This window comes from Hemiscyllium ocellatum, unplaced genomic scaffold (assembly GCF_020745735.1).
Source record: "Hemiscyllium ocellatum isolate sHemOce1 unplaced genomic scaffold, sHemOce1.pat.X.cur. scaffold_173_pat_ctg1, whole genome shotgun sequence".
In the NCBI taxonomy this organism is placed as follows: Eukaryota; Metazoa; Chordata; class Chondrichthyes; order Orectolobiformes; family Hemiscylliidae; genus Hemiscyllium; species Hemiscyllium ocellatum.
Genome location: NW_026867863.1, coordinates 853,755 through 877,911, shown reverse-complemented (window position 1 = coordinate 877,911; position 24,157 = coordinate 853,755). Strand labels below are relative to the sequence as shown.

General features: G+C 39.1%; 1 pseudogene; it reads right to left on the bottom strand.

Moving 5' to 3' along the window:
• Window positions 1–21,957: 21,957 nt before the first annotated feature.
• Window positions 21,958–24,157, bottom strand: part of LOC132810429 (Ig heavy chain V region XIG14-like) — a 17,634-nt pseudogene continuing 15,434 nt past the window's right edge.

Genomic DNA, 24,157 nt, shown 5'->3' with positions numbered 1-24,157 from the left:
ATTATTTCAGAAACTATGATTGAAAATGCCTAGTTTTAACAGAGTTTCAAATATTCTTAAAATTTGAAGTCACTGACATTTCCCACAGTGAGCTTTGTGGTATTTAACGTTCTGGTCAAAATTTGCTTCAAGCGGAAGTCTAAAACATTGTTTTTTCTGAGTTACCAGCCATTGTCCTTGCAGTTCCATAAAAAGTGCGAGCTATTGATAAGCCCCAGAATGAACAGAATGACAAGGCCTTGTACACATGCAAACACCATGACACAGGCCTTGAAGCTCACCAGTTTTTCCTGTTACACTAACGCAAGCAGTACCCTGCCTCTCACACTCTCATTCACTTGGCTGAACAGCTCAACTGTCAACTACTTTTACTTCCAATCTTCTCATTACCTCCAACCTAAAGGAGTAGACATGGGCACCCGGATGGGCCCAAGCTATGCCTGCCTCTTCGTCGGATATGTGAAACAGTCAATCTTCCACAGCTACACCGGTACCATTGCCCACCTTTACCTCCGCTACATTGATGACTGTATCAGCGCCATTTCATCTCGGAGTTTGAACAGTGCATCAACTTCACTAAAACATTCCACCCTGACCTCAACTTCACAGGGACCATCTGGGACACTCCCTCCCATTCCTAGACCACTCCATCTCCATCACGAATTAACGACTAAACATTTACTACAAGCCCACTGACTCCCACAGCTACTTGGACGACATCTCCTCCCACCCTACCTTCTGTAAAAAAAATCCCTTCTTCTCAATTCCCTTGCCTCCACCGCATCTGCTCCCAGGAGGACCAATTCCACCATAGAACGTACTAGATAACCTCATTTTTCAAAGACTACAATTTCCCCTCCCACCTGGTCGACAATGCCCTGGAAACCCGCACCCCCTCCAATCGCAGCAGGGAGCCCTCTTGGTCGTCACCTTCACCGCAATGACCTTGCATATATCATATCATCCTCCACCACTTCCACCACCTGCAAGCAGACCCCATTACTTGGGGTATATTTCCCTCCCTACCACTATCTGCATTCTGCAGACAGCATTCCCTCCACGACTCCCTCGTCAGGTCCACGCCCGCCACCAGCCCACTCCCCACCCCGTCATCTTCCCCTGCCACCGAAGGAAGTGTAAAACCTGCGCCTACGCCTCCCCCTCACCTCCGTCTGAGTCTGTACCACCAGATTTGGTGTCATCTACATCAGGGAGACAGGATGTCAACTTGTGGATCATTTCAAAGAACATCTCTGAGACACCTGCGCCAATCAACCCCACGGCCCCTTTTCTGAACACTTTAACTCCCTCTCCCACCGATCAATAACAGGCTGTTCATATTCTGTTCATTTCCACTGAATAAATACAAGATAACTGGTTCTGAATTTAAATGGTATGGTCAGGATTTATTTCGATAAAAGCAGGAACAGTGTATTTTGACATAACAGATGGAGAGATTCACTTCCTGAAAAAGCAGCTCGAGTGATACAAGCTGACACCAAACCAAGTTTGGTCCAAACAGAGGCAAAATGCAGCATATATATGTGTGTGTGTGTGTGTGTGTGTGTATATATTCTTGAGTGAAATAAATTTTAAAAAAAACTATCTTAGCCCCGGAACAAGATAGGGTGTATTAAGTATAAACAAAGACACAATTATTTTAATTTGTAGTCGAAAAGTAATTGATAGTATATTGAAATGCAGCCAGAGCCGTGTATTTGTGTTCTTGCATTCTTCCGATCTAAATTAATCATTTCATAAATGCTTTTGGTAAATGTCATGTATCACTTGTCTGTCCATTACACGAACCTTGCTAGGGCCTTGTTAAATTCTGAACCATCGTCTTCCTGGTTCACAGTGGTTGCTAGTTTCATGTTAGAGTAAATGGTGAGGTTTTGTACTTTACGCCAATATCTTAGTCAAACATTTAAAGCAATCACAGCTCAAAACATTACAAAATATCACTATGGATCTTGCTTGAGTCCAAAGAAAAATAGTCCCCTTTGAATCAATGATTACTAAAATTTGCTCACGTATATGCTGTGAATATATTCAAATAACCTGAAGTGCAAATGGTTCACATCAGTCAGAATAAAGTAACAGTTCGTATGTTACCACACATAAAAATAATCAAGCAACTTTCTTGAAACAAGTTGCTCTAAGGAAGTCTAAGATTGATTCTTTTATCAAACAAAATCATTTCCAATGTTGTGAGGGCTCATCTACCTTTTGTGCAATGGTCTGAATTGTGTGTCTGACTGCAGGGGAAACTGGGTAAAATTACAGTTTGTGCTTTTCACATTATTAATTTATAATGCTGCCTTTGGTTGAATAAATGAATGTTGTCCCAGGCATCATCTGTCAGTATTAATTAGACCATTAATATCCACATCGCAAGCCAGAGTATCAGGTGGTGTTTATTGATTTGTGATATAATTGAAACGAAGGCTTGGATTGTTTCCGGTATAAACCATGTGAATTGCATCCTCTTAATTAGACAAAGGAGGAAAGATAGATTTAGAGTTGTAGAAAGCTTTCATGACAGAGAGGGATCACTTCACCCATCGCACCTGTGCCACCTGAAAACAGACCCTTCCAGCCGACACTCACTTTGTAGCATTTTGTCTGTAACCCTGCAGGTGGTAGCACTTGAAATAAAGATTCGTGAACATTGCTTAGGGTCTAATCCAATATCAACATAGATATGATTTCAAATGCTGTAAATCATGTTTTTTGGGGAAAAAGTCGGGGCAAAATTGTATCAACATTCAAACAGTTGGTGCATGCCTGGGGAGCATATGGGCCCATTTCTAAACGTTGTTTCTCAAGACATTTTGACGATTCGTTACTTAACATCAATGTAAACCGACATGAAAAAAATGCAGATAATTTCCCCAGAAATGCTGACAGCAGCATACGTTTATTCAGCCAAGATCAGCAACATGAATTAAGCAAGTTTTATTTAAATAAACACTTCTTCTAACTGATTATTTACAATACGGATTTCCAAAGTGCAAAGTACAGGTCGGGGAGGATTGGGGGCGTATGTAGCTGGTGGACGATATTCACTGTTCCTTGATATGTACTTTCATTTGTAAGCAACAGGTGAATCTGCGAACCAGATTCAGGATGGTGCTGGAGGTATTTCAGCAGATTCAGTGTACATGGCATTCTCCCATCAAGCAGCAATAACATGAACATTTATTTTTTATGGTATTCGAAGCCAAATAAAGTTGAACAATATGTTGGGACAACTTCCTTTCTTTTCTTTGAACTAGTAACAACGAATACACTCTATGGACCTGGGGTGGCGGGAGGATCTTTAGCAGCAGAATGTGAGGGAACAGAGTCAACGTCGGAAATCCAGATAGACTGGAACATTTTTCACTGGAGGTGAGAGTTCGAGGGGTGACCTCATATAAGTTTATAAAGCTATGAGTGGAAAGTTGAATGGATCTAATTGGCATGATTCATTCCGGAAATTTTTAAAGCTTTCGTTTCAAAAATATCACATATCAATAAACTCCACCTGTCATTCCAGCTAGCGATGTGGAAATTACTGGTGTAATTCATGGTGGCAGACGATGCTAGGGACAGCATCCATTTATTCAACTAAAGTCAGCAATAAATATTGACAATGTAAAGGCACAGACTGTACTTTTACACAGATCAGTCAGTTTCATCTGCAGTTGGACGAAAGTTAAAATTCAGACCATTGCACAGATGATAGATGAGCCCTCACAACATTGGAAATGTTTTTGTTATATAAAAGTATCAATCATAAACTTCCTCAGAGCAACTCGTGTCAACAAACGTGCTTGTTTTTTTGTGAGGGGTAACACACGAAATGTTACTTTCATCCGATTGATGTGAAAAATTTGCACTTCAGAAGTTATTGGAAAACGTCCTTCACAACAGATACGCAAGCAAAGTTTAGAAATCATTGTTCGAAGGGGGCAATCCTTTTTGGACTCATGCAAGACCCATAGTGATATGTTGTAAATGTTTGGAGCTGGGATTGTTTTCAATTTTTGACAGAGACATTGGCGTTATTTCCGTATGGTGGGGGATTTCAACAGTAGGGGGCATGTTTTTACAATAAGAGGAGAAAAACTTTTAAAAAGATAACGGACACAACTTTTTTCACAGTGAATGGTTTGTATGTGGGATGATTTGGTGATGGGTATTGTTAAAATTGTTAGAAGACGTTTGGATAAATAAACCTGTAACAAATGTTTGGAAGAATATGTCCCAAGAACACACAGGTGGGATCAGTTAGTTTGGGATTATCACTGATATGGACTGGTTAGACCGAAGTGTCTGTTTCCATGCTGTATCACTCCATGACTCTGAGACGATTTAACGATTTTCTCAATATTAAATAGTGCTGTAGTGATCCTCGAATGACCTGATGATGTTTAGATTGTGTCCGATACTCTGCGAATATTTCATTCAATGAGAGGTGGGACGAGTTCTCCAAGGTACAAAATTGAAAAAGACAATTTTCTCCAGCATTGTTGCTGTGTAGATTTGTTTCTGCGAAGGCAGTGGTTATGGCTCGCAGTTGGCTTTCCACCAACTGGTCAATAGTGAGACAAAAATATCTTTGATCCACTGCAAAAACTCAGATGCTTCCTGGAAATAAACCTGGGAACTCTAGGACCTTTTCTGCAGTCAGCTTAATTGCTGCCAACCGTTGTATCTGGCTGATTAAAGGGAAAATGAATCAACCAAGATAAAATTCTACCGAACAAATTATATTTGCCCGTTTACTCCCAATGGACAAATTTCATGTAGCATTTCTTCTTTAAAAAGGAAAGTCACTGAATACAGCATTCAATGTAAGACTGCCAGAAAACAGGAAATTGAATGCAATGACGTTCTGGTTAGTTCAGCCTGTTTATTGAGTATCTTAAAAGCTCCTGAATATGAAGTTAATGAATCCCATATCGCACATTGCAGTATCATTTATTATCATCTCAAAGTAAATTAACACACTTGAATTGGTTAAAACTCACATCGCTCGTTGCACCATCCTCTGATTCATGCATCTCTTTAAAACTAGAAGGACCCGTTATACATGGTTAATACTAATGTAGTGTAACGGCGAGTTATTGCTGATATTTACGAGTTAACTGCCCATGTCAGAGCCTCCAGTGAACAGATTAATGTACTGTTTATAACCTACATTCATGGTAATAATTATTGTAATACTATCTAAATTAACCAAACACTCCTGACGTACAAGACAGTTACCTACAATGGTTTACATGTTGATGATTTACTTTTAACTCATGGACTGGCCTGTTCCAGTTCATTAGATGCTCTGTCAAAAGGTTACCTGGGTGTTTGGTATCACTGCCAAATCATTTTTTGGTTCTCAGGCACACAGCTTTCCTTTATGATGCATTTTAGGGTCGGAGCAATTAGAAAGAAAAGATGCAAGGAGAGACATTCTGCAATGTAAGGAGGTACTTCTAATCTCGGGGTCCAAACTGTTTCGTGACATGTACTCACATTCTCAACATAATCACTTCAGACATGCTCCATATTATGTTGCCTACATTGAATTTAGAAACGCTGATTTGTAATGAAATATTAATTTGTAATGTCAGAGAGACTTTGAGGGACAGCAAAAATAAAGTCACTACTTTGTTGGCTAATAGTATTATTGAAGTTCTTTTTAGTTTTATCTGCTTGTGGTTGAATGCAGAATTAAAGGGAATTAACTTCTAATTGAATATTGTAAATATAATCACTTTGGACACGCTCTGTATTCAATTGCCTAAAGTGAATTTCGAAATGTTTCGCATGAATTACATGCTATTTTGTAGTGCAACATAGAATTTCAGTGTCCAGAGGAAAAAAGACTCAACTATTTAATTAGCTAGCAACATCTTTGAACTTTAGTTTTAGTTTTATCTGCTTGTGGATGAACGCTGAAATAAAGGGAGCTAAATTTCAATTTAATTCGTTTTGTTTTTTTGAAACAAAATACTTGCGACTATATCTGAAGCAGACCGGAAGCTACTCAAATTTACTTCCACCATTTAAAAAAAACGTCTAAAGAAGCTATTCAGCAAAACAAATATCCCAAGATGTGTATATCTCCATGTTAATGCATATCCTCATGTAAATACATGAGTCCATCTCTTCGGGCTGTGCAAGCTGATACCAGGATCCGGTCTCAGCATCCAGCAGGAAACCAATAGGTGGAAACTGTAAGCCTGAGCCTTCTGATGGTCATATTAATCCTGGGCACTGGACCATAATTCAACACTCCTGGATCGGCTTTGTTTAGAAAGACCTTGACAGAACCGTTTTCCACAAGTTATCACAACGATTAGGTCGACAATTTTTCTAAGCTTGTTACTGACTGTCTTAACATGTCAGTATTTTTTGTTCGAGTCTCTCTTTGTGACTGTCTCAATATCAGTCTACTGCAGGAATGTCAACGACTCAGCCATCATTTCATCAGCGTTCATGCTCAAGGTTTATTTATTTTCTTTTTTAAAGATGTCCAGTAAAAGGTTATTTTGACTCATCCAGAGGCAGGGATTGGCCTTTCCAGAGGCACCCTGAGACTGACCTGTAAAACCAGCAAATTCAATCTTTGCAGCTGCTACCTGCACTCGGTCCGACAAGTTCCCGAGCAGGGCCTGGAGTGGCTGCTTTGGTACCAAACTTCATCCAACAATAACTGTGCACCAACGATTGAAGGACGATTTACTGCTTCCATAGGCAGTTCAAACAACATTTTTGCGTTGGACATGATTAACCTTAAGACTGTGCAGTTGGTACACGGCATTTATGATCAATGCAGAACCGTATTCAGCCTCCATTATTTCTGCATTTATTAAATGGTTACTTGTACAAATCGTCTTAACTTACAGTGCAGTATTAGTTCTGAGGGGTTTTATGAAAGTATCACTGTTTTATTTGTCATGAGTTGGAGATGCCTGTGTTGGACTGGGGTGTACAAAGGTTAAAAAAAAGGTACAAAGGTGTGCTTCCAATTAAACCTGTTGGACTATGACCTTGTGGTGTGTGATTTTTAGCTTTGTTTAATTTGTATAAGTGCTGCTAAGTATTGATACGCCATTTGGTGATTTTCAGAATCAGCTCATATGTTACACTGTGAAGTATAAAACAACATTAAAATTTGTCAAAATGATCAGAATCCACTAGCACAATTATGTGATTAAGATATATCGTGACTTTATTTTGCCCGTGGGTCCGAAAATTTAAAATAATGGTTGATTTTTGTTTTTTTTTAATGCAGATCTAGTTATGGTGTGAGCAGTCCAGAGACTGTAACACTGGCTAACTTGATTACTGGGGCGAAGGGATCATGGTAACAGTGACTTCAGGTAAGAACTTTGAACTTTCTTAGAGACTTTTTTAAAACTCTCTATTCGTGTGACTAATTTCTGAATTAAGTGAAACTCACATTCTGTGCTGAGGTGATTTGGTTCGGATTGATTTTTTTCAGGCTGATTATAGACTTCAGTTAAGGTTCAGCAAATAGTTAAAATGATGATGACGGAGTCAGTTGCTCGGTGTATCTTTTTTTTAATCAGGTGGTCATTCTGTGAGAAACACCTAATTTGGCTTCATCGGTCAGGTATAAATAATGTTTAATGTCAGTGACACTCTAATTGTGAGTTTTATTATCGACAGTAAATGCTCAGAATTAAAAGATTTTTGAAATATTAACAAACATGATTAAAATATGCGAAAATATCATTATTCATTTCTTGAATATATTTTCTGTATACATAATGTTCTTACCATGATTATATTTTCTCCTTTATTTTGTAAGTTTTGTTGATGACAAGCTGGTTATAAAATGTATTTTTTTGGGATACTATGTTTCCTTCTGTGGATTAGATTCTGATTTTTCTTGTTTGATTCTGTTGAATTGAGTTGACTTGGATTCCGACTTTGTTTTTACTTGGTTTTGTTGAATCACACTGATTACCTTTTTTAAATTGTTTTATAAGATTCAGTTGAATTGAGTTGGTTGGATTCTGATTATCTTTCATTTAAATCTGTTGTTTTCAGTTGATTTTATTATGAGTTTATTTTATGATTCAGTTGCAGTGAGTTGATTGGATTCTTATTCATTTTGTGAAATTGATCTGCGTTTTCATACTTTCAGTAATTCGTGTTTTCTTTCTGGTGAGGAGATGGTCTCTCTGGATTACTTTAATTACGAATTTTTGTGAGGTTCTTTGTTTTTGCTGAACCGTTGCTACATTTATTAAATTCATCTGGCATTTTTTTTGCTGCTTGATTGAAAACATTACGTCTGTTTGTAACTGTCTGAAAACGAATTTAAGGCAGAAACACGGAAGTGAAAGAAATGAGAAAAAAGTATTTTAGTGCATTATTTTTTTAAAAAAAAACCTCAGCTCTAATTGTAAACTAAGTCAAGTTTGTTTCGAGTTACATCTTTCAAAGTAAAATTTGGGATTAAAATCTGAAACTGCAGAATTGATCAGGTTACGTTATTGAAATGAACTTGCTATAATTTAAAATAATAATGTCATAATGTTTGCCTATTGAACTAACTTTATTTTGATCTCAATCTGATTAATCATTATATGACTTCAACTGCTGTACTGTGCACAACACAAGAATGGCATGACCGCAAAAGGTGTACAGATTGGAAATAAATTGAACTGTTTCCGAAAGCTTTACAGCTTAAAGTATTAAGTAAATCACCTCACAAACAAGGCTGCTGTTATTATTTGGTATTTCTATTCAATTTGATCATTCTCTGCCTGGAATCTGTACAACTTTGTTTTGATTTCTTTTTTTTGTGAGGTAACATCATGTTTTTGGTTGGAAATGTTTGCAGAGCCCGTTCTGCTGCAATCCCATCGGTTTCCTCAGTGTTGTCATTTGTTGATCTTTGCTCTAATGAGGGGTAGGGACTGTAACATTAATTTTGTTACATTTGGGAAACTGTTTCTGGTTTCTACATTGTTATTGCACTGTTAACATGGTTGGTGTCAGTGAACTGCTCCAGTTATCTCATTCGATGCAATCAGCATGCCAGTTGAATCTTCATAAAGCCTAGTATTACGTGAAAGGCAAATCGCAATGTTTTTGGAAATGAAGGAAAAAACGATACCTTAGGGTGCGAGTTTTAGTGAGAACATAGAAAGTTACGGCACAGTTCAGGCCCTTCGGCCCTCGATGTTGCACCGGATTATCACACCAATCTGAAGCCCATCTAACCTGCACTATTCCATGAACAATGATGACTTAAATGTAATGAGAAGTAATAACTAAGGATTAATCTAGTCCACTATTTACAATCCAAAGTCAAAACTCAACTATCCAGTTGAATCACAAGTTCTGTCTTCCAAACATTTGGAAGTCATAGAGAAATGTAAATAAAATTTCAAAAGTATGTTGTTCTAATAGTTCTTGCTCTTGAGCAAAGATGCCATGACTATGTTGTAATTAGTCAAGAATCACTTTTCAATTCCGCTGTACACTACACACAGTTTTCTGGTTGGAAAAGATCATTGGCAAAGACCATTTGGAAATTCTGCCCAATTCGATGAAGAACAGACCAGTTTCACTGCTTTGATCAGTTGCACAAGTAAAACGAGTCAATTAATTTTTATGTCGCTGATTAAACTGGAATTGCAGGAAAAACATAAAACAGTGACTGAATGATTTAATCTGCACAGTGCTTTAGGTGTTCCCAATCCATGCGTTTTAAATGAATAGTTACATTTTACAACAAAATTTCAATTGAAGTCATTCTTTCGGAAACAACTGCTATGTGGAATTATGTGATCAAGGCCAAATTTTTAATTAGTTAAAATAATTCACGCATTAACTCATAGGGCGGCATGCTGGCTCAGTGGTGAGCATTGCACAGCACCACGGACCGCATTTCGATTCCATTCTCGGGTGACTACCTGTGTAAAATTTGCACATTCTCCCCATGTCCGGGATTCTTCTGTGTGCTCCAGTTACCTCGCCCCCCGACCCCCGCCACAAACCCCCCCCCCCACCCCCCGCCACCCAAAGTCACTAAGGTGTTCAGGCTAGGTGAATTGGCTGTGCTAAATTAAACATTGAATTCAGGGATGTGTAGGTTATAGTGCATTAGACAGGAGTAAATATAGCGTAGGTGGAATGTGTTACTTACTGTTCGGAGGGTCGGTGTGGAATTGTTGAGTACAGTGGCCTTTTTCCATACTGTTGGAAATCTACTGTAAAACAGTAGGAATGCTTGTTGCGAATGCAGAGAACGTAGTCTGCGTCGACGTGTTCAGACATATGCAGAGTTCATAAATTTGCAGAAGACATGAACGAGAGGATATCAGAGCACGTTGTGTATTCAGACTGAAAATAGAGGGTTTTTTAATTAATGTACTTGACCAATTTTTGCAATGTACTTAGCATTAGTTAAGTGTGGCGATCATTTAGATTCGATTTCCTACACTATGGAAACGGGTCATTGTCCCTTAAATTACACACCGATTCTCTGAAGACTAACCCACACAGACATATTACCCTACCCTATATACACCCCAGATCAATGCACCTAACACTATGGATGATTCAGCATTACCAATTCACTTGGCCAGCACATCTTTCGATTGTGGGAGGAAGCCCATGCAGACACAGGTGAGAATGTGTAAACTCCACACAGACAGTCACCTGAGGCTGGAACCAAGCACGGGAATCTGAATCTGAAAGTCAACAGTGCTCATCACGAAACCACCACGCCGCCCATATTTACTTAGACCTCATTTAAAGTGGGCAACTCCAGACAGAAGCAAGCTTTCAATTTATACCTTTTTAAAACATTTTCGTATGTTGCAAAACAGCTAACAAGAAACTGACCCACCCATTGTAAAGAAAACCTGATAGTAAATACTTGCCCTATTTGTTTCAACAGAAACGCATTGCCACACTGGAATGGAGTATTGGCTTTGTCCAGAATATGTAAAATCTTCGAGTACAAGAAATGTTTTCAGAATACGTAAAAATAATTTAAAGAAGAATCCATTTCCTTTGCACCTGTGCATAAATTTGCAATATGTCCTACATCAATAATGTTGTTAATTACAATGACTTATTTAGTTGATTAAATCGGTGATTATCTATGTTCATTGTGAACCCATTCTCGTTCACATTAATGGGTATTATCTTTTTCATTCCTACGATGAATGTTCAATTACAGTGAACATATTGGACCTGAGGAATTGAGCAGATATATTGGAAAGACCAAGATTGTTGTACAATATGTTTCGGTGCTATCTCCGACTAACTTGTCAACTGATCCTGACCATTTGTAAGTTGTCCGGTTCCAATACCTGAATCTCCGACAGTTCAATTTCATATCCCATTTCAAAACCATGCTTATCTGCCAGAAATAGAATATTTGATTAGGTGCCTCTGAATTGAGAGCCCTGGTCATGTTTTAGTATCAGAACGAACACATCAGTAACAAAAGGCAGATTGCAAGAGTGTTTCAATTGGTTGTTGGCAACAAGGGATATATAATTGAGCGAGGCAGAGGAAAATATGCTGCTTATTTTCGTTGTGCCTCGATTGTCCGGGACGTGTTTAGTGACACAATGTAGGATCAGAAATTAATTTGCATTGTATTATTTGAAAACATTTTGCCAGCTTTTAATGTCACTGGAAAATGTCATAATACAGTTCAAAATGTTTTAATCTATTTCTAACTAAGTAGACCATCTGGTGCATCAACATTAATGAGTAAGAGGAAGGGAGTTCAACGTTGAAGTCCAGTGACAGTGAATTTATGGCAGTGCAATTCATAGTTTTATTCCTCTGTAGTTCCCACAGACTTTGGACAATTCAGACTTACAGTCAAAGTATTCCTGGAAAATTGTTGCAATGTTAATTTCATTGCATAAACATTCTGGAACAATCCTTATTTGTTGGAATGTGTTAATAATTAACATGGTTTATGCACTGTAAAACAGGTGGGCTGTGCTCTCCGATATAGTGTCGAGCTCATTGTGTTCAGGTCTGCTGTGATATTGTAGTAGTGACCCTGACTCCATGCCACGTGGCCTGTGTTCACTTACAACCTGTTAGAGACGTATGTAACATCATCTCTAATCAGTTTCATTCGGGGCAAAAAACCAGATCGAGTCGTTTGGGAGTTTTTTTGGAATTCCATTCACAGAGGCCGTTGAAATCTATTCAATCGCAATCCTGATTTGTGTCTCTTAGATATTAAACAACTTTGGCGGTTAGCAGCTCTTTCCAAGTCCATTTTTGTTCACAAGCTTTTGGACATCACTAGCTGGGGTTAATGGAATAACCCCTCAAATAAATCCCAGCTTTTAAATTACCATTCTAACAATAACATGTATAACTATTCCAGAATGAATTGCTTTGAAGCATTTTTGTTGAGATCATGCCTAGGTTGTTTTATTTTATATTTAACCAGTGCTGTGGTTGAATTTGACTGTTCAGTGCAGTGGGGGTTCCGCTGAATCCAACACTTCCAGCAGATGGTGATAGCCTTTCAACTAGTCATCAGTTGCTATCTTACGCATTCCAGTACCTTTGCTAAGAATCTTTTTGCAACAGCAGTCAAGCAAACGTAATCGCTGTCTAATTCAACAGGTGCCAAAAACATGAAAACAATTTTTTGAAGGGGGATCTCGGAACGCGCAATGTCAACCTTACTTTCTCTCCAGAGCCGCCACGAGACCTACTGAGAATCTTCAGAAACTTCTGTCTTTATTTTGGTTTGCTAGCAATCAAAGTTTGTTGTTTCATTAAAAAGAAGTTCTGTTCGATTAAACAAGCTGTACAGAGAGAAGATGCGTTTGAAGAAATTGAGAATGTTCAGAGATATTTAATATCAGAAAATCATTGAATGTGAGAACCCTGATTTCAAGCTGTATTTTCACAAGAAACTGTTTCGTGAAGTAACAACACACTCCAGATTGCAGTGACTGCTGTAATTGGGTGGGAGTTGTTTTGATCACTCAAACATAGAACGTCAATGCTCGCGTTCCAAATAATCAAAGATGTTTTAAGAATTTGTGAAACAATTAATTTGTTAAAATATTTTAATAAAAATTGTTCAGTGTCAGTGCTAGCCTAATGAAGGACACAATTATAGGAAAGTGCAGGAGGAGGGCACTCAGCCCCTCGAGCTGTTCCCCCATTACTTAGATCAGGGTGCATCCGCGCACTATTTTCTCAGGCCTCTCTTTGGCTAAAACTCTTTTCCATCTTTGACTAGCAAGTAAAACCTATCCATAGTTCAATGATTTTACTTTCCTTAACAAAGGGATAAACCGTTGTTTAAAGACATTTCTGTGAGAAGTTAAAGTGACCCATTGAGGCTGGAATTAATTGGTCGTGAAAATAAGCTTTAAATCTCTGATAACTTACAATTTAAACATCCCAATCACCATATTCCATTAAGTTTAGATTATATTTCTTTATTCCAGGGAAGTATAATGTGTGATTTCTGCTTTAAAAAATGAGGCAATCTTCATTCCCACAATATGATTAAGAAGTAACACTGTTTGTTCAGAGAAAAAGAAGCCAAACTACACAGAAAGAAACCATTCGCAATTCGTGTAAATACTTTTCAATGCCTCCAGTGATTATCTGCATCTCTAGACAAGCGTGGAAGTGTCAGGCTTTTCCTTGAGAAACAAATCATCATCAACTGACTTGAATTGCTAAAGTTTGTGTGGGGCAGTGTTTTCTCGAGGAATAAGACTGTATTAATTTCTGGCTCTGTAACTTACGAAGGAGTAAAAATTGGCTTTAATAGAGTGGTATGTGCTTCTTGTCAGATGTGGGAGTTTAAAGAGAGATTAAGCATTATTGCAGATTATATCTGTCATAGGTCCTGTTTGATGCGAATCTTACCAGATCGAATGGATCGGTTGGAGAGACAGTTAGAAGCAACAGTATCTCATGGATGGCAGTTATAGGAAGGGGCGATGTCTCAGATACTGTCACATAGATGGGTTAACTCCAGGAAATGTAAGATAGGTAGGCACCTAGTGCAGGAGTCTTTTGTGGTTGTACCGATTCAATCAGGTATGCTGTTTTGAAAAATGTAGGGGGTGATGGAATCTCAGGGGAACATAGGACGAACAGCCAAGTTTCTGGTATTGAGACTAGGTCTAATGCAATGAGGGTTATATCGGCTTCAAAGAGATCAATTGTGTTCAGGGATTCTGCAATCCGAGTGCAGAGATACCTTTCTGTGACCAGCAGCGAAAAAGCAGAATGGTGTGTTGTTTCCCCGGTGCTAGGATCAATGATGTCTCAAAGAGAGTGCAGAAAGTTCTCATGGGGGAGAGGGGACAGCAAGAGGACATTGTCCACTTTGGAACCAAGGACAAAGGAAGGGAAAAGATTGAGATTATGAAGGGAGATTACAGAGAGTTAGGCAGAAAATATTAAAGGAGGTCCTGGAAAGTAGTAATATCTGGATTATTCCCAATGCTACGAGCTACAGACGGCAGGAATATGAGGATAGAGCAGATGAATGCGAGTCTGAGCAGCTGGTGTATGGGAGAAGGATTCATAATTTTGGATCATTGGAATTTATTTTGGGTTAGAAGTGATATGGACAAGAAGGACGGATTGCACCTAAATTGGATGGGACCAATATTCTGACCGGGAAATTTGCTAGAGCTGAACGGAAGGATTTAAACTAGTAAGGTAGGGAGAGGGGTGGTGTTGTGACCCAGGGAGATTGTGAGGAAAGAGGTCAATCTGGCACTAGTGCAATTGAAAACAGAAGCGAGTCAAACAGTCAGAGCAGGCAGGGACAAAGTAGGACGAATAAATTAAACAGTGTTTATTTCATTGCAAGGGGCCTAACATGGAAGGCAGGTGAAATCAGTGCATGGTTAGGATCATGGGACAGGGATATCATAGCAATCACAGGTACATGGCTCAGGGATGGTCAGGACTGGAAGATTAATGTTCCAGGATACGAATGCTACAGGAAGAATAGAAAGGGGGGCAAGGGAGGAGGGTGATTGATATTTTTGATAAGGGATAACATTACAGCTGTGCTGAGGGTGGATATTCCCGGAAATACATCCAGGGAAGTTGTTTGTGTGGAACTGAGAATTAAGAAAGGGATGATTATGCGCTTTGGTTTTGTATTCTAGACCCCCTAATAGATGGAGGGATATTGAGAAACAAACGTGTAAGGATACCTCAGCTATATGTAAGAATAATAGGATGGATATGATAGGCGATTTTAACTCTATAAGCATATACTAGGAAAGCAAAGTTAAAAATCACTCAACACCATGTTATTGTCCAGCAGGTTTAATTGGAAGCACACTAGCTTTCGGACCGACGCTCCTTCATCAGGTGATTGTGGAGTGCTCGATCGTAACACAGAACTTATAGCAAAACTTTTCAGTGTGCCATAACTGAAATTATACATTGAAAAATTGATTGACTGTTAAGCATTTCATCTGTTAGAATACAGTGATAGTTTAACTTCTTTCATGTGTAAATCACAAAAGACTCCCTATCCACCCTATCGAACCCTCTGATTGTCTTATATGTCTAAATTAAGTCACTTCGCAACCTTGTTCTCTCAAACAAAAACAACCTCAATTCCCTCATCCTTTCCTCATTAAACCTCCCTCCACACCAGACAACATTCTGTTAAACCTCCACTGAACTCTTTCCAAAGCTTCCACATTCTTCCTATAATGTGGTGACCACAATACTCCAAGTACGGCCACACCAGTTTTTTGTACAGCTGCAGCACGATGTCATGGTTTTGAATCTCAGCCCTTCTTCCAATGCAAGCCAACTCAAAGTATGACTTCCTAACATTCCTATCAACGAGCCTGGCAACTTTTAGGGATCTATGTACATGGACGCAAGGATATCTCTGCTCATCTACCCTACCGATATGGATTGCCTTGGATGTGTTTCTTGTGAAAGGGGTGCTGTACTCCGGCCACGAATTGTGTGTAACAGGGTAAGGTTTGTCAATGTGTGTGGAAATTCATGTCTGGATAGGGAGGGAGAACAGTTGTTTGTCTGTGACAGATGAGAGTTTTGGTAGTGAACTGCGTGTCAGTTTGACAGTTATTAAAGTTAAAGAGTACTTTTATTTTTTCAAATCAGATTTACGTACATTGTCGGCTCAGTTAGCTGAAATGCTCCAAAGTCTCTGAACCTTTATGAGTCCTCCATTTTTCAGAAGCCACCAGACTTCAGATAATTGTAAATTACAAGTTTCAACCTCCAGACAATTGGCATGAGGTCAGCAGTGACAGACATCCTCCAGTCTCAGTGCTCAGCTCCTGCCTGTGCTGCTGCTGCAGTGACCTTCTTCCCAGAGAGGACATTCTGCCTTGTTTTGATAAATGAACAACGATCACTGGACCTGAACCATTCACTTGGATTTATCGCCAGAAACACTGCCAGCTTTTCGGGTTTGTCAAGCAATTCCAAGCAATTTTGTTTGTGATTTCCAGCTGCACAGTGCATAGTGGGGTGGCGTGCTGGTTCGGTGGTCAGCATTGCTGCCTCGCAGTCGTAGGGACTCTTGTTCGATTCCAGCCTCGGCTGATTGTCTGTGAAGAGTTTGTACTTTCTCCTCATGTCTGTCAGGGTTTCCTCCCAAAGTTCAAACATGTGCAAACTGGGTGACTTCGTCATGTTGCATTTAGGGATTGGGAGGTTAGGTCCATTAGTCAGGGTGAAATGTGTCTGGATAGGTTATTTTTCAAAGGGTGGTTGTCGACTTGTTGGGTCAAATGGCCTGTTTGCACACACTGTCGAATTTTGATGAATCCGTATTTACTTGGTTTGTATTTTGTGAAACCTCTCCGTTCTTCACTTGCAACCCAGTGAAAATGTCAGTTGGTGAGATTTTCAAATAGTTACTGGTAGTGGGATCAGGATGTTCTTCTTCATAAATCTTATGGTAATGGTCATGTTAGAGGGCTTGTTTCTGAAGAGGGAATCAATACAGCATGATCAACAACTGGTAAGAAACAAAAATAAACTCCAGTTACGCTGTAGACTTCAGCAGGAGCATACTGGCAAACTTGTACAGCTGAGGATACATTTGAGTAACTGACAAGGACAAATTAACAGAACCTAATGTGCTCAATTGGTCATTCTATCCCGTCTCCCCCACGCTTTATGGCCTGCTCTTGTCCTGTCATGACCACGATACCGGTTCTGTGATCTTTGGTTGTTTGGCGATGGACTATTTCCCTGAAATAACCAAGGTAATCTTTAATAAAGGTGGAGAGCTAATCACGATTGGATTGAAGACTTACCCATCAGTGGTATACAACAAGGGAACCTACACCCAGCGCAGCCAATTAACCCTGCCCGGGTCAACAGTAGATTACCCCAGCAAAATCTACTGGTTTAACACAGCGGGTCGCACAAGAGCAAAGAAATGCCATGTCAGGGTAAGTGTTGTGGTAAATTAGATAAACAAAACATCTGTGATTAACATGAGTAAGGCATTATTTATAACATTTTTAAAAGATTCGCCTTATACAGCACAGGAAAAAGCTCTTTGGTCCATCCTATAAATAACAGCCACCTAACTATTCCAGTCTCATGTGCCAGCACTTGATCCATTGCCTTGTGTGTCTTGCCTTTGCAAGTATGGATCTAAATTCTTCACACGTATTATGAGGGGCTCATCCTATATTTAAAATATAAGGAAATAATTACGATACTCGTTCCTAATATCCATTCCTCAAATAATAATATTCTTCAATAATAGATTAAAAGAAAAAGTAATTTGAAATGTTCTGACAGTCAGTGATGAAAGAACATGTGCAGTTAGAATTTGTAAGTTCCTGCTGAGAATCAGTAATGCTCTAATAGATACAGCTAACAGAGTCACGTTTGATAAATGTCTGACTACTTCCTGAACATGTAATGGTCTCTAATTACATAACTTAGATGCAGATAGATCGGACTGGGTCAATTAACTATTTAAGTGTGTTCTCTCGTCTTTATATTCGTAGGTTCAATAGATCACACTTGGATTGAAGATTATGAAGATGATAACAGCAACATCTGTACAACTGCTTCCACATTCATCACCCTATTCTTCCTGAGTACCTTTTTACAGCGCTGCTGCCACTCTGGTGAATGTCAGAATAATAACATCTTTCACACGCCAAGCAGCCGAATATGTTTTGTGAAATCTCTAAGTGTGCCATTGAATAAAAATTGAATCTGAATGCTCCTGACCATAAGCATCTGCATCATTGTTTTATCTCCCTTTTCCAGGTAAAGTGAATGAGTTGTCGACCCCGTAGGTTTTCCTGATCTGCATAACAAGGTCGCTGAATTCCATATCGACAATCAGCCCTGTTGCTGACTGTTCACTTGCTGAGATCACTTCAGTTTATCAGCGTGTAACTGAGACAATTATTGATGGGTTTTCCTATTATATCCTTTGATATCGTTGTAATGATTGTGGTTGAAAGAACTTGTAGCTTCCCCTTTGTTTGAAGCCTATTTGTTTTGTTTTTATTTGTTCATTATTCAAAATGGTGATGAGCCATTGTATTCCATTTCTGGTGACTGTTACAGATACACAGAAAGTTCACAGCTCACAGCGCATGCGTTCTTGTCTCAATGCGGCATCCAGCCACAGTATTTGCTTCTGTTATCTTTTACATCAACGTTTTGGATACAAAATGCCTTCTAAAATGGTTAATTAATCTCGAATGAATATGCACTAACCTTGAGTTTGCTTAATTGTTGCTTCAAGGTCAGTCAGTAATAACACATTTTCTCACGTCCCCACACTCCTTTCCCAGCGAAATACCTTCACTTATTTTGTTTGGTTGTGTTTCATCCAGTCATTTAGGTGAATGCTGCGCCACCACGTGGCCCACTTATCACGATATGCCTCGTGGAACACACCGGAAACAAAATGATTAGAGAACTTTTCCTCTTTCGCATTAACGGTCACAGCCTTGATATACATAATGATACAAATTTGGAGCGTTGATCCGCCAGAAGCCTATAAAAGGCAGGCAACGGAGATTGAAACTTTACTCTACATTGTCTAAATTAAATTTACTCCAAAAGTTGCAACAGCGTGGATTAGTTATGCACAAATCACCACCTTACACACCCAACGAAACATTCATCAGCCAAAAATGTCACCGTTCAGTCAGGTATTCAGAAACAACACGTGCACAATCCAAGAGCGAATTCTCAGAACTGGGGTTTTTCTCACATTTAAATGTCACGGAGAACAATTTCTGGGATCTATTTGAAACACCATATCTGTCAAATCCCAGGAAAAGAGACTGAGGTCTCTCTAACTCAGGGATATTACTGAACAGAAGCCCTCAAAAATAATAAATCAGTGGTCGATGTCGATCAGACAAGGCAGAGCTCAAGAAGTGCTAGAAATATTCAACCGTTGCAATCTATATGACGCAAGATGGAATTGAGAACCAATCATAGCAACTATTCACATGTTCAGCAGTGGGGAACAGTTCCAATTTCTCAGAAACCGTAAGGTACATCATCCCAGGAACAGTGTTGTGAATCCGGCACGCAGCCTGTCTCATAGATTTGCGTATTTTAAAAATGTGGCTTCTGAAACTGGATGCTTTATTTCAGGTGAGACAAGCGACTGTTTTATTTCAGTTTAACATAATTACAGCGTACTTGAAGTAAGTTTTATTGTTCTTCCATCCACCTGTCATGGTACATTCACTGATTTATGCACATATAACGGAGGATCCTCTGCTCCTGCACCACTTTGGATTTACACCCTTAATATTATATGTACCCCTGAGTTCATCATAAAACAAAGAGGCATGTCACACCCGCTCGAGACTGAGATCTATCTGATGCACCAATATTAATGGACAACAATCCTCAAAAATGATAAATCACAGGTTGATTTCGATAAGGGAAGGCAGCGATCAAACGGACTGGAAACCCTGCTGCTTTCCATGTCTTTTCTCAAAAACCCTCTGTTATATTTTGAAGCGCTTAGCTGTTCTTCCGATATCCTAACATTTTAACTTAAATTGCTATTAACATTTTTCTGTAATTTTGCCTAATAGACCAAGGCACAGGTTGAAACAACAAACACTACAAATACTGAATTCCCAGAGCGTACACGATAAGGCGACATACATTGTGAAACAGCAAACACCCGTTAACAAAGCGCTGACAAGTATAAAACAGCGGATGAGATGAATTTGAACTAATCAAAATATAAGGAAAATATGCTGAAGGTAAACCAGTGTACGAAAAAAACTGAGCAGACAGAATGGAGTTTGTTTTATTTACAAAAATGTTGTTTATATCCAGAACCTTCCTTCCACACAAGGTAACATATTTACTTCCCATCACCAAGTCACGCATAGTATCTTTATTTTCAGGTACTAACCATCACCAGTAAATTGAATAATTTATGTTCGAAGTCCTCAAGGGCAACTCACACCATCAAAGGTACAGCAGAAGTAGGAAGAGTTAAAAGGAGATTGGAAGCAATTTTAATTGTGGTGAAGTATTAGAGCTCTTCTAACAGAAGGTATTTGTGAGGGATGGTCCAGTAAACCTATGTGGATGAGACTCAGAAATAAGGAAAGCACAATTAATTTGATGTTATTGTAATAGTCCCCTGGTGGTCTGAATGAAATTGAGTAGCAAATATGTTGACAGATCTCATGTATACGTAAGAATTTTAGGATTTTAATAACAGCAAATTTTAACCTTCCAAACATAAAGTGGGACAGGCATGATCTTAAGAGCTCGGATGCTGAGGAAACCGTTAAGTGTTGAAGGAATTTGTCTTCATTAATATGCCGATGAAACTACCATAGAATGAGCAAACCTCTGGTTTCAGGCAGGGCAAGTGACTGAAGGGTTAGTAGGGGAGCAGTTTGGGGCCGGGACATTAATTTAATTAGTTGTAAAATACCAATAGAAAAGATTGGTATTATATATAAGTTAATGTTCTTGATTGGGCTAGGGCAAATTTTGATAGTATGAGACAAAAACTTTCAAAGGTTGATTGGAGTAGACTTTCTGCAGCTAAAGAGATGGCCAGCAAGAGCGAGGCTTTTAGGAGTGAGATAATAAGAGTTTAGAGGCTTGATGATCCTGTTAGAGTCAAGGTAAAGCTGGTAAGAGGATGGAATACTGGAGAAATAAAGATATTGAGGCTCTGGTTAAGAAGAAGAACGATTCTTATAATAGACATAGATAAATGAGATCAAGTGAATATCAAAGAGTACAAGAGATGTAGGAGCATTCTAAACAGGGAGGTGAGGAGGTGATGAAAGGAAAAATGGGAAAGACTTGGTAGATAATGTTAAAGATAATCCAAAGAGATTCTCCGGGTACATTAACAGCAAAGGAGTAGAGTCATAGAATCATAGAGATGTACAATTTGGAAACAAACGTTTGGTCTCACTCGTCCATGTTGACCGGATATCTTCAACTAATCTATTCCCATTTGCCAGTACTTGGCCCATATCCCTCTAAACCCTTCCTGTTCATATACACATTCAGATGCTTTCTAAATGTTGAAATTGCAACAGCCTCCATCACTTCCTCTGGCAGTTCATTCCAAATACCCCCCTCCTCTGCATGAAAAAGTCACTCCTAAGGTACTTTCATCGTTTCCCCTTCTCACCCTAAACCTCCACTCACGAGCATAGGTTTAAAGTGAGACTCTGCTCACCCCAGGGAAGAGCAATTTTATATTCACAGTCTCCATGCCGCTCATGATTTGATGAACATTTATAAAGTCACCCCTAAGCCTCCAACGCTGCAGGGAAATCAGCCACAGCCTAATCAGCCACACCATGCATTACTCTAGGTGGCTGCGGATATGTATAAGCCTGGAGCGATGGCTTCGTAAATCATTTCTTTTTACCATCAGTTAGTTTAAAATGGAGGGTGGGTGCCCTTTCAATTTGATACCAGTCGCACAGAAAGACCTGGGGAAATAAAATGCAACCAAAAGAAATGATCAAAAAGTAATTACACTACGGATAATCTCTCCATATCATTCGTGTAAAAATAATTCCCTATTTTGTTCTTGCAGTTCACAGAGCCTATTAATTAGCCCTGTGTTGGTAATAATTTTTATCTGTCTGTCATTTTCCGTTTCGTTGTTACTTTACTGTGCAGATTACTGCACCTCTCTAGGTACTTAAGCCAAAAAATCAAAACCAAGTAAAACTGCAAATTAAATATTGTCTGTAATTATTACAAAAATGTTTAGCATTTCAAAGACACCAAATTTGACGAGGAATGTTGAAAGATAGCCAACTCTGAGGAATACAAGAAGTTGCAACCTGTCAATAATTAACTTCCAGTATGGCCAAATAATTAGCAAATGAATAACCACACACTCATAAACGTAAGGTGTTATGTCTTGTTCAAATATGCACGTTTAAGTGAGTGAGACAAACAAAGGGATCTAAGACAATTACATCAGTCACTAACAATTTTATCAATGGTTCCAAAGACCATAAAAATGCAAACAAAGCTCTAAGCTTTATCTCTAAAGTGATAGATTTGAAAGTAGGGTCCTTATAAAAATTGGTTGACTACAATTAAGGTTATTGCCTGCAGTTCCAGTTGACGCATTATAGAATGTACGAGAAGAAGTGAAGAGAAGGTTTACAAAATGATAAACAAGTTTATGGCTGTGTATATCAGGGAATAATTGTCGTGCTGTTCACTTCTCTCTTGAAAAGAAGGCTGACAGTTCTAAAAATATGAAAGATTTTGAAAAGGGAACGTACCAAGAAAACATTTCTCTATGGGGTAGAATATAATTAGAGGCTGAAAATATAAGACAGTGCCTCAGAAGAAACCTCCTCACTGAAAGAATGACCAGAATGGGGAATATGTGACCAGACAGAATAGTTCACATCAATAGTTTAGATGTATTTCAAAGAATCTAGGTGAGCACTTGGAAGGGATAGGAATAGAGAATTGTAATGGGCGACTAAGATGACAAAAGATTTGAAACAGCTTGAGTGGAGCATAACCACTGACATGAACTGATTAAGCCAAATGCTCTGTTTCTGTTCTGTATTCCCTCTGTCATCCTATGTAGAAAATCACTATGCTATGAAGCAAACAGTGCATTAAGAATATTTCGAGGAATTATAAAGAATTTCACAAAAAAAGACACAAAAGTGTACAACACTGAATGCAAATGATTTTATCTCGTGGCCACTCTTCACTGAAACAGCAGTAATCACAATACTCTTCCTCGGAGAAAGATTACCCCGTTGCCCATGAACCAAATGGGGGATTTTGTTGAATCATTAATGGCCTCAGGAGGGCCTGCCAACCTGGTCCTGGGAATGTTGTGGACACTCGAGGCCTCACGGCATCTTTCACTCAATTACTTTGATTTCCAGTTCCTGTAATGATCGCTGCCATGGACAGGAGACTGTTCAAGTATGCAGATGGGCTACCCTGTTGTGAGCCATGAGGTACTTCTTTAGCAGGGGCATCCTGCAGGCGTGCATCTAGGATGCAGGAGGAGGACTCACACAATGGAAGACCCACCTACTGCAAGTAAACTGCCAGCATTGGCGGCAACAGACTCTACATTGACCACCTGAGTGGCTATCCGTTCCCTAATTTGGGATCAATAAAATATTACGGAGATACAGAGGTGGTAATAAGGGAGGCACTGAATCTCCTTCCTTCCCCAGGCATCTTCCAACCTCTTATCCACCTATTGACCCTGCAGCCTATCCTTAGAGGGCTGATAGAACCCAGTCCCATTCCAATTCTCAAGAACACGAAGGGCTGGGAAACTGGATCAATATAAACAATCTTGGCCTTACTATCAAATTCCAAAGTGTAACTTGATATGAGTCCACCAAAAATGACGGAGGTACAGAAAAACCACTTACATCCATCAGAAACAAATTTCTACGAATGACAAAGGGTGGTCTGCTATTTGGAATGGAGCAGTGCATTTGAAAAGTCAATGAGAGGCAGCAAAGTTTTGTGTTGGGGGTGTGCACAGTTAAGCAGTTTGCTGGTTCAGTTTTGCTAAAGGTTTAGCAGATAGATTCCAATAAGTATTAATTAAATTTGCCAATGTAGACATTAAATACTCACATTTATGAGTAGCTTT